The sequence below is a fragment of the Lissotriton vulgaris genome, chromosome 5, assembly GCF_964263255.1.
Source record: "Lissotriton vulgaris chromosome 5, aLisVul1.2, whole genome shotgun sequence".
Lineage (NCBI taxonomy): Eukaryota > Metazoa > Chordata > Amphibia > Caudata > Salamandridae > Lissotriton > Lissotriton vulgaris.
The window spans coordinates 265,611,377-265,626,463 of NC_141693.1; positions in this window are offsets into that span (position 1 = coordinate 265,611,377).

The following is a 15,087-nucleotide window of genomic DNA, read 5'->3' on the forward strand; positions in this document are numbered from 1 at the left end:
ATCAAGAACATTCCCTCTGAACACCAACTTCGAATTATCGGAGATAGAGGGGGCAATAGCAACGAGTTCAGGGGGTAAAGCCCCTGGACTTGATGGTGTCTCAGTGGACATTTATAAATCAGAAGCCAGATTATGGGCCCCTCTCTTGACTCGGGTATTGAATAGCTCTAACAAGATAGGTTTTATAACAACATAGCAGGAAGCAATAGTGATCCCCATCTTTAAAAAAGGGGATCGCCAGGACCCCAAATGTTACAGGCCGATTTCTTTATTGGACTCTTTAATGAAAGTGGCCGGAAGGGTCATCTTAAACAGGCTTCAGCAGTGGGCAGCAGATTCGGGGGTGCTCTCTAAATACCAATAAGGATTTAAAGAAGGTTTGGGTACAGTAGAGCAAGGTTTAAACCTAGCTATCATTATTGGTAAATATATGGTTGCAAAAGAGGACAAGTTATTTATGACTTTCGTGGACCTAAGCTCCGCCTTCGACTGCGTTAGTCACGAAATGTTGTGGGGTACTTTACTTGATTTGGGAATTGATCCCTGCATTATAAATTTTATCACGGAATTGTACCTGGGCGCAGGCGCGAAGGTCCGCTTTGGTATTAAAGGAGAGTGTACAGCTAATTTTCAAATCAAAAAAAGGAGTTCGCCAGGGATGCATACTAGCACCGTTTTTATTTAATTTATATATTAGTGTTGCATCCCACTTGATTGAAAACCGTCAGGATTATCCCCAAATCCAAAGTAATTCAGCACCAATCCTGCTGTACGCGGATGACGCAGTCATCATGGCGCGCACGCAATTGGGTCTTCAAAGATCACTCAACTCCTTTGCTGAATATATGAGTACTCGGGGCTTAAAAATTAACACTACCAAGACCTTCACTATGACTTGCTCCAAGAAAAGCAAGACACATAGTAATATTTATTTGGCTGACGCCAAGATAGAAGAAACTAAAACTTTTACACACCTGGGCATAAACTTTACAAATAATGGCTCCTGGGTTGCAGCAGGAAACGCTAGGGCACTGGCTTTCTCACGTGCAATAGGCGCTTTACGCAATTTTGGTATTAAGCTAGTGGGAAGACCTGTAAAATTCCTGATTGAAATCTATACGGCAAAGTGCTTGTCCACTGTAATTTATGGCGCAGGCTTATGGGGCATTACCGACACTGCTAAGATTCAGGCTTGTGAAAATGCCTTTCTTTGTTATCTCCTGGCTGTTCCTTAATCTACCTCCACATATGTTTCACACAGTTAGGCCTAGTGTACGTAAAAAAGATGCTAGTGAGACATTTTCTATAGGAAGTAAGGTCTGTCAGCTGAACCTTCATAGAAGAGAACTGCATGCCAGATGTAGCCAAGTGTAGAAGGTATGGAAGAATAACACCTTGTTGGAGGTAGTAGGGTCCACGTTCTTAGAGGAACACCAGGTGCAAAATCTCTTCCACTTGAAGGCATAAGGAGAGCCAGTGGAAGGCACCATAGCCTCCTTGAGGATCTTCATGCAGTCTTGTGGCAGGTTTAAGTGTCCATACTGCACTAGCTCAGGAGCCATGCAGCCAAATTCAAGGAGGAGAGGTTGGGGTGTACCATCTGGCCTCCGAACTTCGATAGCAGGTCTGGACTGCATGGGAGCTTGAGATGTGGAAGCTGTGACAGGTGAAGAAGGTCCAGGAACCACCATTGACTTGACCACTCTGGAGCTAGGAGGAGCATCTTGGCGTTCGAGTGGGACAGTTTGAACAGGATTGCCGACATCAGGGGAACTGGTGGAAAAGCGGAAAGAAATTTGCCGCACCAGTCGAACAATATGGCATTCCCCAGCGTCTCTGGATGGTAGCACCTGGAAGCAAAGCAGCATCATTTTCTATTTTCTGCTGTGACAAACAAGTCAATAGATAGGGCGCCCCACATCTGGAAGATACTTTGAATGATTTCTTTGTGCAAGACCCATTTATGGTTTTCATAGACAGGTCTGCAGAGAGTTTCTGCCTTAACATTTTGAACACCGGGAAGGTGAGTTGCTGTTATTTTCAGGTTCCTGGCCAAGAGCCATTTCTAAATCGCCTGGGCCTCTAGTGACAAGGGTCTGGACCTGGTGCCCCCCTGCATGTTGAGGTAGTACATGGTGGTTGTACTCCTGACTGAAAAAGCAGGGTGTTGGTTTTGAATTATGGGTGAAAAGCCTTAAGCGCTAGATGAACTGCGCGGAGCTTGATATGGTATGTTATCTCTCTCAGACCATGAGCCCTGAATCTGCAGGTGATCCATGTGGGATCCCCATCCAAGTAATGATACATCTGTCACTATGGTCTGAGAGGGGACCTGTTGGTGAAACAGCATGTCTTATAGGAGATGGTTGGGGAACACCACCAATTGAGGGAATGTCCCATGTATGGATAGCACGATCCTGTGCTCCCAGTTGCCCGCTAGTTGGTTCCACTGATACTGTAGACATTCCTGGAGAAGACGCATGTGGAGGAGAGTACTCAAGAGTGAGAAAGTTCCAGCAGGTCATACTGCTCTTACTGTTGCACGAGGGACTTTCATGAGAGTGACGTTTACAAAGGATCGAGAAGAGTCGCTCCACCGAAGGACACACTTCTGCTTGAATGATGGGTATGGAGGCTCCTAAGTAATGTAAAGTCTGGACTGGTGTTGACGTTGACTTGTTGAGATTGACGTGAAGACCAAACCGATGAAGGAGATGGCAAGTCCAACTGAAATGCAGTTGGGCTTTTTGAGACACATTTATGAGCTAGTTGTCTAGATATGGGTAGACAAAGATCCGGTGCCACCATAGCCATGCCCTTCGAAAATGTTCCGGGTGCCGACTTGAGGCCAAATGGGAGTACTGTGGACTGGTAATGGCTGCACCCCACGACAAACCTTCGAAATTTGATGTTTCTTGGCAATGGGAATATGAAAGTATGCATCATGAAGGTAGATGGAGCAAAGCAAGACTATCTGGTGTAGTTGGGGATAAATTTGATGTAAGCCAGCATCCGGAATTTCGCCTGCAGAATCTATTTGTTGGCGATTTTGAGATAGAGTAGGGGTCTGAATTTGTGTTTGCCCTTCTATGTCACCAGGAAGTACCTGGAGCAAAAGTCTGTCCCCCGTTGTATTTGGAGAACGGCTTCCACTGCATTCTTCTGCAGAGGAGGTCTACTTCCGACCTTAGTAAGTTGAGATGGAAAGTGGATGACTTTGGTGGAATGAATGGTGGTGGGGTGGTACACCAGAGACAATATCCATTTTGCACAATATTCAGAACCCAGGCATCTTTTGTGATGCGTTGCCAATCTGCTAGGTAATGTGAAATACTTCCCCCTACTGGACTGGATAACCGAAGAGCAGGAAGGGGGGACTCATTGTTTGGCTCCTGTTGCCTGTTTAACCCCCCTTGGGCCAGCTGCTGGGCAGAGCGTCCCCTTGCCTGTTATAACTGTGGTTGGTAAGCTCTTTGCTGTTGCTGCTGAGTTCTACCTGTGATCCAGTGAGGGTCTTGAACCCTGTGTGGATAAAACCGATGCTAGTAGGGTAGGATTGATTTCCGTTGATCTTTTGGTTTTTCGAGACCCACAGCTTTTAGAGTGTCCATTTTGGATTTTAATCTTGCCATTTCAATGTCTGCATAGCTTCCAAAGAGTGTAAAGCCAGAGAACGGCAAGTTCTGAATGTGATGTTGCGCCTCCGGTTTGAGAGATGTGAACCAGAGCCAAACGTGTCTTTTTAAAGTTACTCCATGACAGGAGTCATGAGCAGCAAGTAACGAAGAATCAGCTGCAGCCCCAATGACTTGGAGACCATTATGCCCTTATTGACGAATTCCAGGAAATCTTCTCTGTCGTCTCTCGCAAGATGTTCAGCTAAATGCTGGATGGAATCCCAGAGTGCTCGATCAGTGTGGCTCAGGGGTTAGAGGCGGCAGACCTGGAGCTTGAGTTCGGCCCTGGACCAGGGTTCAATTCCCCGCCTCGGCGGGTCTTGGGCTCAAAAATTCCACGGACTCGTTAATTCTCGCTCTGGTGCCTTCTCGACTCACGGGTTCACACTCTGCGACTCTGGGCAATAGTTTGCTTAATCTCCACAACGGCCCCTCGCGGTGGGATGCCTGGCTTTCACCTTGTGGATACCCTGCCAGGGTTATCTCACAGGGGAATACCAGGACGGGTTCCCTAAGCAAGCGCGGAGATGCCCCAGGGTAAGTTGTGCGCTATATAAGTTTCATTCATTCATTTCATATCTGCCCAAGAGAGCAGTAGTGAAGACTGCCTCCATTGATGAGGCTGTCCAGTTTTCTGCTCCAGATTAGATAATGGTGGATAGGTAGAATGGTATTTTTTAGCAGTCAAAATGACCACAGTCTCGGGTGGAGGATCAGATCTGAGAAATAGAGGATCTTGATCCGGAGGTCAGTACTTCTTTTGAAGCCTTGTTGGAGCAGACTTCACTATAGCTGGTGTCAAAAAGAGTTCCATGGCAGGTTCAAGGAGGCCAGGAACCAGTGGAAGCAAAGGTCTTGAGGCTGTACGCAGATGTAGAGTTTTGAAAATGACCAATGTGAAGGTGTAAGAACTGACCTAAGTATCATTGGTATGTTCAGCTTTGTCGCTCCTCGGACTAGGACCTGATGGAAGGTTGTAATGTCATCCACCGGGGAGACACGAGGCGGTCGAGAGTCTGTCAAAGTTGGGGGAAACATATTCCCATAGTAGTGGAGGAAGTATCAGTTTGGTGCTGATGAAATCATGACCTTGATCTGGTGAGACCTATGCCGACAATGAGAATGTCGTGAAGACGTGGATAAGCACCTAGATCTACAATGGCCATTATGATGAGAGTGGTGGCATGATCGAAAGCGCGACCGGGGTCTTGGAACTGGAGGACTTCTAAGAGGTACTGGAGGCACTGGAGGAGGCACTATAGGAGATGGCGATACCGGTGGAGGAGACGCTATTGGTGGAGGTAGTGGCAGCGGAGGCAATGATGTCGGTAGAGGAGGTGATGAAGGAGGTGGTGGAGATGATGGCAGCACAACAAGAGACTGTGAATATGCTCTTGAATACTGTGAACCTGGAGAGGAATATATTATTCTCCTCTTTTTCCTTGTCTCCTGTGTTCTCCTCAACGTCAAAATAATCATCGACGTCAACCTATCACTCAGACGTTTGTAAGTTGGTGCAGTCCTTGACGTTGACCTCCCTTGACGACCCAAGTTCGAACCACTACCTCTTGACGGCGAGATTCTACTCTACGTCAGACGCAGTTGGTGAGTCGACAGCTTATGCCCCTTCGACTTTGGTTGCCTCAACAGCGAGCAGCGACACTTCCTCGAAGTCAAACCAGCTTTTGACGGTGAACAAGTCGGCGCTGATCCTGCTTCTACGTCGATCCTCTAGACGTTGACCAGGACTGATACTTCTCAGATTTTCCATATCCTCTGGAAACCTCCAGAGAGTCCTGGTGGAAGACTGACCTTCCCCTTGCTCTGAGGTTCTATTTGTAGGCTGTGTTTGGTGGTGCCATCTCTCTTCAGTTCGCTGAAGGCGAATCTTCTATCTCTCCCCTAAAGTGCGCCATGAAAACTTCCTGCAGATATGACAGTCATCAGGCCGATAAGGTGAAAGTAGGCAGATGATACAGACCTCAAGAGGGTCTTTTTCGGCCATTTACCTGCTACATTTAGGCCACTTGTCAAATAATGAAAGCATTGTATTTGACACTTTTCTATCCGAAAACAACAGAAAAGGACAGTGAGAGATTAAAACGTTGAGTAAAGGTGTTGTCAGCAATTTCTGAGGAAAACTTAAAGAGAAAAAAAACCTATAGAAAGCGCAATACTCCAGGGTCCTGTCAACAGGAGCCGGATAAAAGATCTTAAGCAACTGCCACCTGCTGAGCATGGTGAGATACTTGTGGTCGCTGGGATTTTACAGGCACAGCCTCTGTTTTAGCCATACAATTGCAACCAATGATACTATTCTGTCCTGCTCTCTTCCATCTCTATCATAAAAAGGATTTGTGAAGGAGATTTATACTGTTTGCAAATTATCTCAAAATTACTTTCAAATGCCTTATACTGGCCTTTGTCTTTATGATGAAGAATTAGCCATTGTAGCCTACGTATATAGGTTGCATAAACTGTCTCTTTCTCGAGTGTTTTTAACGGACTTCCTGAAGAAAGGCAAAACTCCACACTTAAGACATATTGAAGAACTGCTCCCCGGGTTCCCGCATATGGGTGGGACTATTCAGTGCTTATGTCTATAAATGGAAATCACGTACAAGAGAACAAAACACCTAAATGTCCATAAGACAAAACAGTCATCACCGCTGTCAGCACTGCAAATGACAGAACAAACTGATATAATAAAATAAGGTTTGATTTTAGCAGACATTTCATCTAACCAATGACATAAGTGCTGAATTTGAGGACACAATCAACAAAAGTTCTCGTCTTTTGGGACCTAATGGATTTGCCAATTCCTTTAAGTGATGCTGGACAGTATCTGGAAAAACAATTTTTGCCAATGCGTCAGCCAAAAGAGAAAAACAAGGTGCAATTACATTTGTAAATGCATGCATAATTACACATATGCATGCAAGCGTCAACTTTTTTTTCAAATGTGCAATTTTATGTAACAAATATTTTGTGCATTCTAATGATTTTTATGATCAATATATTCGTAACTGTTAAATTAATGATGTTGCACCCAGAAACAGTTTCATGATGATTGGAAGTGTGGTTATTAACGGAGTTTAGCTATGCCACATTTCCGGGAGATCCATTTTATTAAGATGGGTGCAGTTCTAGTGTTTTGCTCATCCGGCTCATTCCCCCACTCAATGTCCCCCTTCGAGTCTTCTGTCCCCACAGTTTTCGTGGAGCAAAGCACCCTGTGATGCAATTGGTTATTTTCCTTTGAGAGAATGTATTGTGACTGAAAATTTCCATTGCGTTCCTGACGTATCTTTTCAAAGGACACAACTGCTGGAAGCTCCAATGTAGGCTAGTTAGCACACTAGTTTATTAGTCTTTGCTGTGGACATTAGTAAAAGATTCACGCCTACTTTAAAGAAATCGGTTAGTGTTGAACAAGTTACTTACCTTGGGTAACGATATATCTGTAAGAAACAGTTAGTGATAGATTCCTTACCTTAGAATTACCCCCAGGCGTAAGACTGGATCCGGAATGTTTTCGTCAGCAATAACCCTGCGCGTCAGAAGGTGGGGTCATACGGCTTTGCGTCTGTCGATGGCGTCGTGGTCGCCGAGATGACTCTGCAGCAGCTACTTAGACGGAGCCCTCGCACGCTGATGTCAGTACTGTACACACCTTTCTGCGCCAGGAACGCAGAGCCATGTAAGATACTGACCACTGGTGCATTGAAATGATGGCCCTGAAAGGGATGATCTTAACCCTAGAAATCAGTTCGCAGAACGGGGAGGATGGCTGAGGCGGTAAGGAACTAATGTTTCTTAAAGATATATCGTTACCAAAGGTAAGTAACTTGTTCATCTGAAAGAACAATGTAGTGATAGATTCCTTACCTTAGAATACATACCCCAGCATTATCAACCTCGGCGGTAGGTCTGCGAACCAAGATCACACCAGAAAGTCCCAAGAACAGAACGGCCAAAGAAGCAGTCTCTCCGGACTTGGCTGTCCAGGCAATAGTGCTTAGTAAAAGTGTGCAGCGAGGCCCACGTAGCTGCCTGACAGATGTCTTGTAAGGGGACAACATGTCCCAATGCCGTAGTGGCAGCCGTCGCCCTGGTGGAATGGGCGCGCAGTCCCACCGGAGGTTCCTTCTTTGCGAGAGAATAACAGGTGTTAATAAACAAGACGACCCATCTGGATATAGTCCACTTGTGTACGGCCCAACCTTTCTTGGCGCCAACGTAGCCAACAAAGAGCTTGTCATCCACCCGGAACTGTTGTGTGATATTCAGATAAAATTAGAGAGCATGTTTTGGGTCCGAATGGTGGAGCCTCTCTTCCTCTCTGGAAGGATGCGGAGGCGGAAAAAAGGTGGGCAAAGTGATGGTCAGCCCGATGTGAAAAGCAGTGACAACCTTTTGCAGAAAGGATGGACGCATTCTGAGCACAACCTTGTCCGGATGGAAAGAAAGAAAAGGAGGTTTACAAGAAAGAGCCTGGAGCTCACTCACTCACTCTCCTGGCAGAGGTGATGGCAACCAGGAAAGCAGTCTTCAAGGTTAAGAGACGAAGTGTACAGTTGTGAAGAGGCTCAAAGGAAGAGCACATTAAATATGTGAGAACCAGGTTTAAGTTCCACTGTGGCATTACGAAGGGAATAGGTAGAGAAAGATGAGTAATGCCTTTGAGGAATGTATTTACAACAGGGGACTTGAAAAGAGAGGGCTGATCAGGGAGCCTGAGAAAGGCCAAAATAGCAGAAAGGTAGCCCTTGATAGTGCCCTGAGCAGAGCCCTGCTTGGCCAAAGAAAGGAGGAACAGTAAGACTTCTGAAAGAGGGGCAGAAAGGGGATCCACAGTTTTTGCTGTGGACAATGCCACAAATGTGTTCCACCTGCCGGCGTATACCAACTTAGTGGAGGGATGCCTGGCTGCCAGAATGACATCACAGACTTCGGGAGGCAAATCGAAAGGAATCAACTGCCGCCGCTCAATCTCCACGCAAAAAGGTGGAGTCTGGACAGGTTTGGGTGGAGGACCGTCCCCTGCTGCGACAGAAGATCCTCCCGAAGAGGCAGTCGGATCGGGGGATCGATTGTCATACTGAGTAGATCGAGATACCAAACTCTTCGAGACCAGACCGGAGCCACAAGAATGACTTGGGCCCAGGCGTGCCTGATATTCTGCAGCACTCTGGGCAGAAGTGGTATAGGTGGAAAGGAGTACAACAGACTACAACTCCACTTGTGACGAAAAGCATAGCCTAGCGAGTGCCGCCTTGGAAATTCCAACGCGCAGAACTGCTGACATTGCCCGTTGATTTCGGTTTCGAATAAATCTGACCAACGGTTCTCACCACTGTCGAAAGAGGAGACCTTGTGCCACGTCTGAGTGAAGACATTATTCATGATCCATCATGCACCTGCAGCTGAGCTTGTTCACCCTGGCGTTTAGTGAACCTGCCAGGTGTTGAACCACCAGGGAAATGCCCTGATGTCCAGCCATGTCCAGAGGCACAGAGCTTCCTGACATTGGGTCCACGAACCCACCCCGCTCTGTTTGTTGCAGTACCACATGGCCGTGGTGTTGTCTGTGAACACCTGCACTACTCTCCCCTTGACAGGGGGAAGGAATGCCTTCAGTGCAAGTCTGATCGCCCGAAGCTCCAGAAGGTTGATACGGAGACTGGACTCTGATCTCCACCTCTCACATGTGGCTCCCCATCCCAGGAGGGACGCAGCCGTCACCACTGTGTGCTCCAGTTGGGGAAGGGAGAGGGATCTGCCACTGACCCAATGCCGGTTTGTGAGCCACCACTGCAGCTGTTGTGCAGTGCCCTCCGAGATCTGGAGGTAATCGGACAGGTTTCCCTGATGCTGCACCCACTGGAACTTCCGGTCCCACTGCAGAGCCTGCATATGCCATTTGACATGAGTGACCGGAGGATGCAGGAGGCCATGAGGCCCATCAGCCTTAGGGTCATCCTGACCGAAATCCAGGATAGAGGCTGAAAGATCAGAATCATAGCCGGAATATCCTTCACTTGCCGTTCGGAAGGATAGGCCCGAAAGAGCACCGTATCCAGAACCGCTCTGATGAAGAGGAGCTTCTGAGAGGGCATCAGGTACAACTTCGGCACATTGATGGAGAACCCCAGCAAATGCAGGAGGTCGGACGTAGTCTGGAGGTGGGAGACGACTGTCTGGGGTGAGTCCGCCTTCAACAGCCAGTCATCGAGATAAGGGAAGACTGGAACTCCTGACCTGCGCAGATGAGTTGCGAGCACCGCCATCACTTTCATGAACACCCGAGGGGTGCTGGTAAGGACAAAGGGGAGCACAGTAAACTGAAAGTGCTTGTGGCCTACCGTGAACAGCAGGTAACGCCTGTGAGCCGACAGGATGGGAATGTGGAAATATGCGTTCTGCAGGTCCAACGCTACCATCCAGTTTCCAGGGCAGACAAGACCTGAACCAGGGTTAACATCTTGAACTTCTCCTTCCGGAGGAAGCGATTGACGTCTCTGAGGTCCAAGATAGGATGCAGGCCCTTGTCCTTCATGCACACCAGAAAGCAGTGGGAATAACAACCACGTCCTACTTCTTGACCTTCAAACCGGGGTCAGGCTTTCCTGTACTCGGCGGCCATCTTGAGTGGGGACTAGAGTGGTGGGAGCGCTCTAGTGTACTAGATATAAGGAAACAGCGGTGTACCGCGCTAGCGGTCGCGTTTGCGGAGGCGCCGTCCCTGCGCCGGAGTCTCGCCTGAGTCAGCCCGTCTGTGCCCGTCAGCGCTGAGGAAGCGCTAGGGCAGGGCTCTGTCTCTTGGCCGGTATTTTGTCATTTCCTGTTCTTCCCCACTGGCCTTTCATTCCCATGTATTCTAAAACTGACCTTCTTCGCCTTCGCTCTCCGTTAGGGCCTTGCCCAGCTCACTCTCTCCATCCTTTGTGTGGCCCTTTTAGATGCCCTGACTGCGCCTTTGCGCTTCCTACCCCTATCCCGATCTCTATTCACTGCCCCGCTCTTCGTTTGTCTCCAGAACCTACAATATTCAAGATATACCATCTCAATATTCGCTCTTTGGTAAAACACCATCTTGAGGTCCACGATCTACTTGATGAAGCCCCTGACATTCTTTTTATGTCGGAAACCTGGCTTCACAATGATGCCTCTGCTGCTATCAACTTGGCTCTTCCCCCTGAGTATACCATCTATACTCTTAACCGCGACTCTAGAGGGGGCGGCATTGCTGCCGCTATTAAAACTAGGTATCCCTGTACATGGAAACCTATGGATATTGTGGGTTGCGAAAGTGCCTACTTCTCTGTCTCCGCTAACCCGCATTTTTCTTTTTCTGGCTTACTTATCTACCGACCCCCGGGCCCTGATGCTGCTTTCAGGGCTGCTCTTCCTGAGGCAGTCAGTTCCCTGGCCCTAAAGACGGCCAATTTCAACATAATAGGGGATCTCAATCTCCATTTTGATTCCCCCTGTCCCTCTGCGGCCAGTAGCACTTGTGCTGATCTGGAGGCTCTCCAACTTTCTCAACTAGTTCTTCATGACACACATATTGGTGGTCATACCCTTGACCCTTTTTTTACTTCTCTTACATCGGTCAAAGTCCTGCCTCCTAGACCTATGGCTTGGACTGACCACCACCTAATTGAATGTCATCTCTCACTTGAAGATCCTCCTGCAGCTGCCCCTACTCCTATTATTTCTAGGCGCCCGTGGAAAAAGTTGAAACTCAATGATTTCCATCTGCTTTTAGCTGAAGCCCCTCTGGCTCCTTTCACGGATGTGGAGTCCGGCTATAATCTATACTGCCGCTGGCTCACTAATGCGTTGGACAAGCTCATTCCTCATGCCTTGACTAAACAACAGCGCAGCCATCCCAGTCCTTGGTATGATGATGCTCTTCGACTTTTAAAAAAATCTTGCAAACAAGCCGAAAGAGCCTGGCGCAAGTCTTATGACCCGGCTAGGAAAGCTCTGTACCTCGCCACCATCAAGACCTATCATAGAGCCATCTGCAGGGCCAGGGCCGCCTACTTCTCACGTGAATTCAGTGCTAGTTCCAACCCTAGCAAACTTATCTTTAAAGCACTGAAAGATCTCACTGCCTGTAGAGCCTCTACCGCTGAGATCTGCTCTGCCTCCCACTGTGAGGATTTGGCCGCTTTTTTTATCAATAAAGTGGAAGGAATTTATCGAGCCTTTCCCAGCTCTACAGGTTCCCGGAAGCGTATCACAGCCACTTCCAAAACTACTCTCTCGCTATCTTATCTTCCGGAGCTTTCTACGGAGGAGTTTGACAAACTCGCGATTAGGGTGAAATCGGGTTCCCCGAAAGATCCCTTGCGGCCCTCACAATTTAGAGAATCCTCCGTCTGCCTTCCTCCGCTCTGTAAACTTATTAATCTATCACTGTCCTCTGGCTCTGTACCAGTTGCCTGGAAACAGGCGCAGGTAATTCCTATCCTGAAAAAACCTGCTTTGGACCCTAAAAAAGCTGAACACTATCGCCCCATCTCTCTCCTCCCGTGGGCTGCTAAGCTGACTGAGGCCCATGTTAATACTATTCTAGCAAAACATCTCCATTCTGCGAATATTTTAGATCCCTCGCAGAATGGGTTCAGGCCCGGCCATAGCACCGAGACGGCGCTCCTGTATATGGCTGAACATCTTCGCATGTTAGAGGATTCAGGTCACACGGCGGCACTTGTGCTCCTCGATCTAAGTGCCGCCTTCGACACTGTCTCCCATGACATTCTACTCCAACGTCTGGTTGAGGCAGGGGTGGATAAGCTGGCCCTTGAATGGTTCAGATCTTTTCTGTCTGATCGCTCCTTCAGGGTCATCACTCCCCCCTTTGAATCCAAACCTCATGCGATTGCCCAGGGCGTCCCCCAGGGATCGGCCTTAAGCCCCACTCTTTTTAATCTTTATGTCCAGCCGCTGGCTGATGTCGCCATGCGTGGGAACCTCTCCATCGTGTCCTACGCAGACGACACGCAGCTTGCGGTTGCGATTAGTGGGGCTTCCGATCTCGAGGCGGCCAAGTTCCGTGAGGGACTCATATCTGTGGCCCACTGGATGAATGATAATTTCCTACAATTGAATGCTAAAAAAACCGAGGTGCTCATTGTGGGGAAACAAATTCATCTGTGGGGTGACAGCTGGTGGCCACGCGAGCTCGGTCCTACCCCTACCCCTGTCACTGAAGTCAAAAACCTCGGGGTATGGTTTGACTCCCAACTGAGCTTTTCCACTCACACTAAAAAGACTGCGGCATCTTGCTTTGGAATCTTGCGTCAGCTTCGGTCCACCTTCAAATACTTTGACGCTCCTACACGTCAACTCATTGTGCAAGCTTTGATTCTGTCTAAATTAGACTATGCCAGCTCTCTTTTTCTTGGAGTCAATCAGGCTGAGCTCTCCCGTCTCCAACGCGTCCAGAACGCTGCCGCCAGGGCTCTGGTTGGTTTGCCTAAATTTTGTTCAGCTAGGAGAACCATCTTTAATCTCCATTGGCTCCCGGTGGCACAGAGAATAAAGTTTAAATCTTTGATTTTGACATTCAAAATCCTTAAGCTTTCCTCTCCTCAGATTCTGCAGCAACTCATTTCTCCTTATGTTCCAGATCGTTCTCTGCGGTCTTCTGTTCTCCACCTTGCCACTGTTCCCCGTTTCAAGAGATCCAGGATTGGCGGCCGCTCCTTCCGAGTCCTTGCCGCCACCTGTGGAATTCCTTGCCCGTCCACATCCGTGCCATCGATGAGCTCCTGGCTTTTAGGAAGGCGGTTAAAACTTTTCTTTTCCCCTTAGCCCCTTAGTTCTTGTTGCCGTCGTGTTGTGTTTCCCACCTCCTGTCCGGTTTTGTTCTGCACTAGCGCCAGGATGCCCCTTTGCTGGGGCAGCTGTGCGCTCAATAAATCAGGATAACATAACATAACATAACTTCTGGCACAGGAACACGCTCAATAGCCCCCTTGGCCAAGAGGGCCGCAACTTCCTGTTGAAACAGTGCCAAGTGATCCCCCGACCAGCGGTGATACCGGGGTGGCATGGCTGGAGGGGTAGTCTCGAAGGGGAGGAAGCAGCCCCTTTGGACAGAGCCAGAAAGGGCAGGTAGGCCGAAGGCGACTGCGTAGGCTCCGCCGGAGCTGCGGGGGTGGCACCACCCGCACTCTCAGCCATGTCGTGCGACGGGCAAGGGAAAGTCGGAGAGCGATGGCGCTTCTTCGACTTCTTGAGATGCTTCGCCTTACCTGACTCAGAGTGCAAAGACTTCGATTCCGACGAACGTTTGTGGTGGCTCTGCGACCGGTCCTTCGCTCTCCCACGGGACCGGATCCTTTGAAGGGCACGGAGCCGACTGCTGGACTTCAAGCAACTTTTGGGTTCGCTCTCGCAAAGTCTTTGGCGCCATGGCCTGGCAGTCGGAGCATGACTTGAGGTAGTGGTCGCGCCCCAGGCAGTAGAGACACACACGGTGCGGGTCTGTCACCGACATCATACGATGACAGCACCTGCATGACTTGAAACCGGGCATCCCTACGGCACCAGAAGTCGATCAACTCGAAAAACAGAGACAAAAAGGCCTCGAAAAACTCAGTCTAAAAGTGACTGGGGGTACTGCTCTATCCGGATCTGCTCTTGCTGGCCTGGAAAAAGAAATAACTGACATCAGCGTGCGAGGGCGGCGTCTAAGCAGCTGCCCCAACGTCATTTTGGCGACCTCGACACCAACGACGGACGCGGAGCTGTACAACGCTACCTTCCGACAAGCAGGGGTACTGATGACGAAAACTTTTTGGATCCAGTCTGACACCTGGGGCTAATTCTAAGGTAAGGAATCTATCACTCTGTTTCTTTCAGATATAAAAATGTTAATAACTATCACACTTTCGATTTGTCGAGTATGTGCTATCACTAGTCATGCAATGCTGAATCTGCAGTTGATCATTATTTATGCCTAACGTGTATACAAACCAGGAGTTTAGGGGGTGTGCAAGAGATGATTTTCTCTTTTTCCCAGGAATTTAGTCCTGTTTAATTTTTTTATAGGGACTTTTTTTTATTATCCTAGAGATTCTGTCAGTGTGAATCTGACATTTAGGGTTTAGAGACACTTTCCTGCTTGTTAGGACTCAGAATAATGTTTAGTTTCTTACTATGTACTCTGTATAAGTGTCTTCATGGCATTTATTGCATTTCTCTGTACCACCTACTTTGAGATTTTTGAAATAAATCCTTTAATGTATTATCTATCTAGAACTCAGTAAGTGAGTGGTCCCAGTCACTATTTGATTTACTATGCTAATTTTGTTGGGCCTGATGTCATGGAGGGTAGTGTCTCTTATTGCTAGATCAAAGGTGCTGGAGTCAAACTGCCAGAGGTAAATAT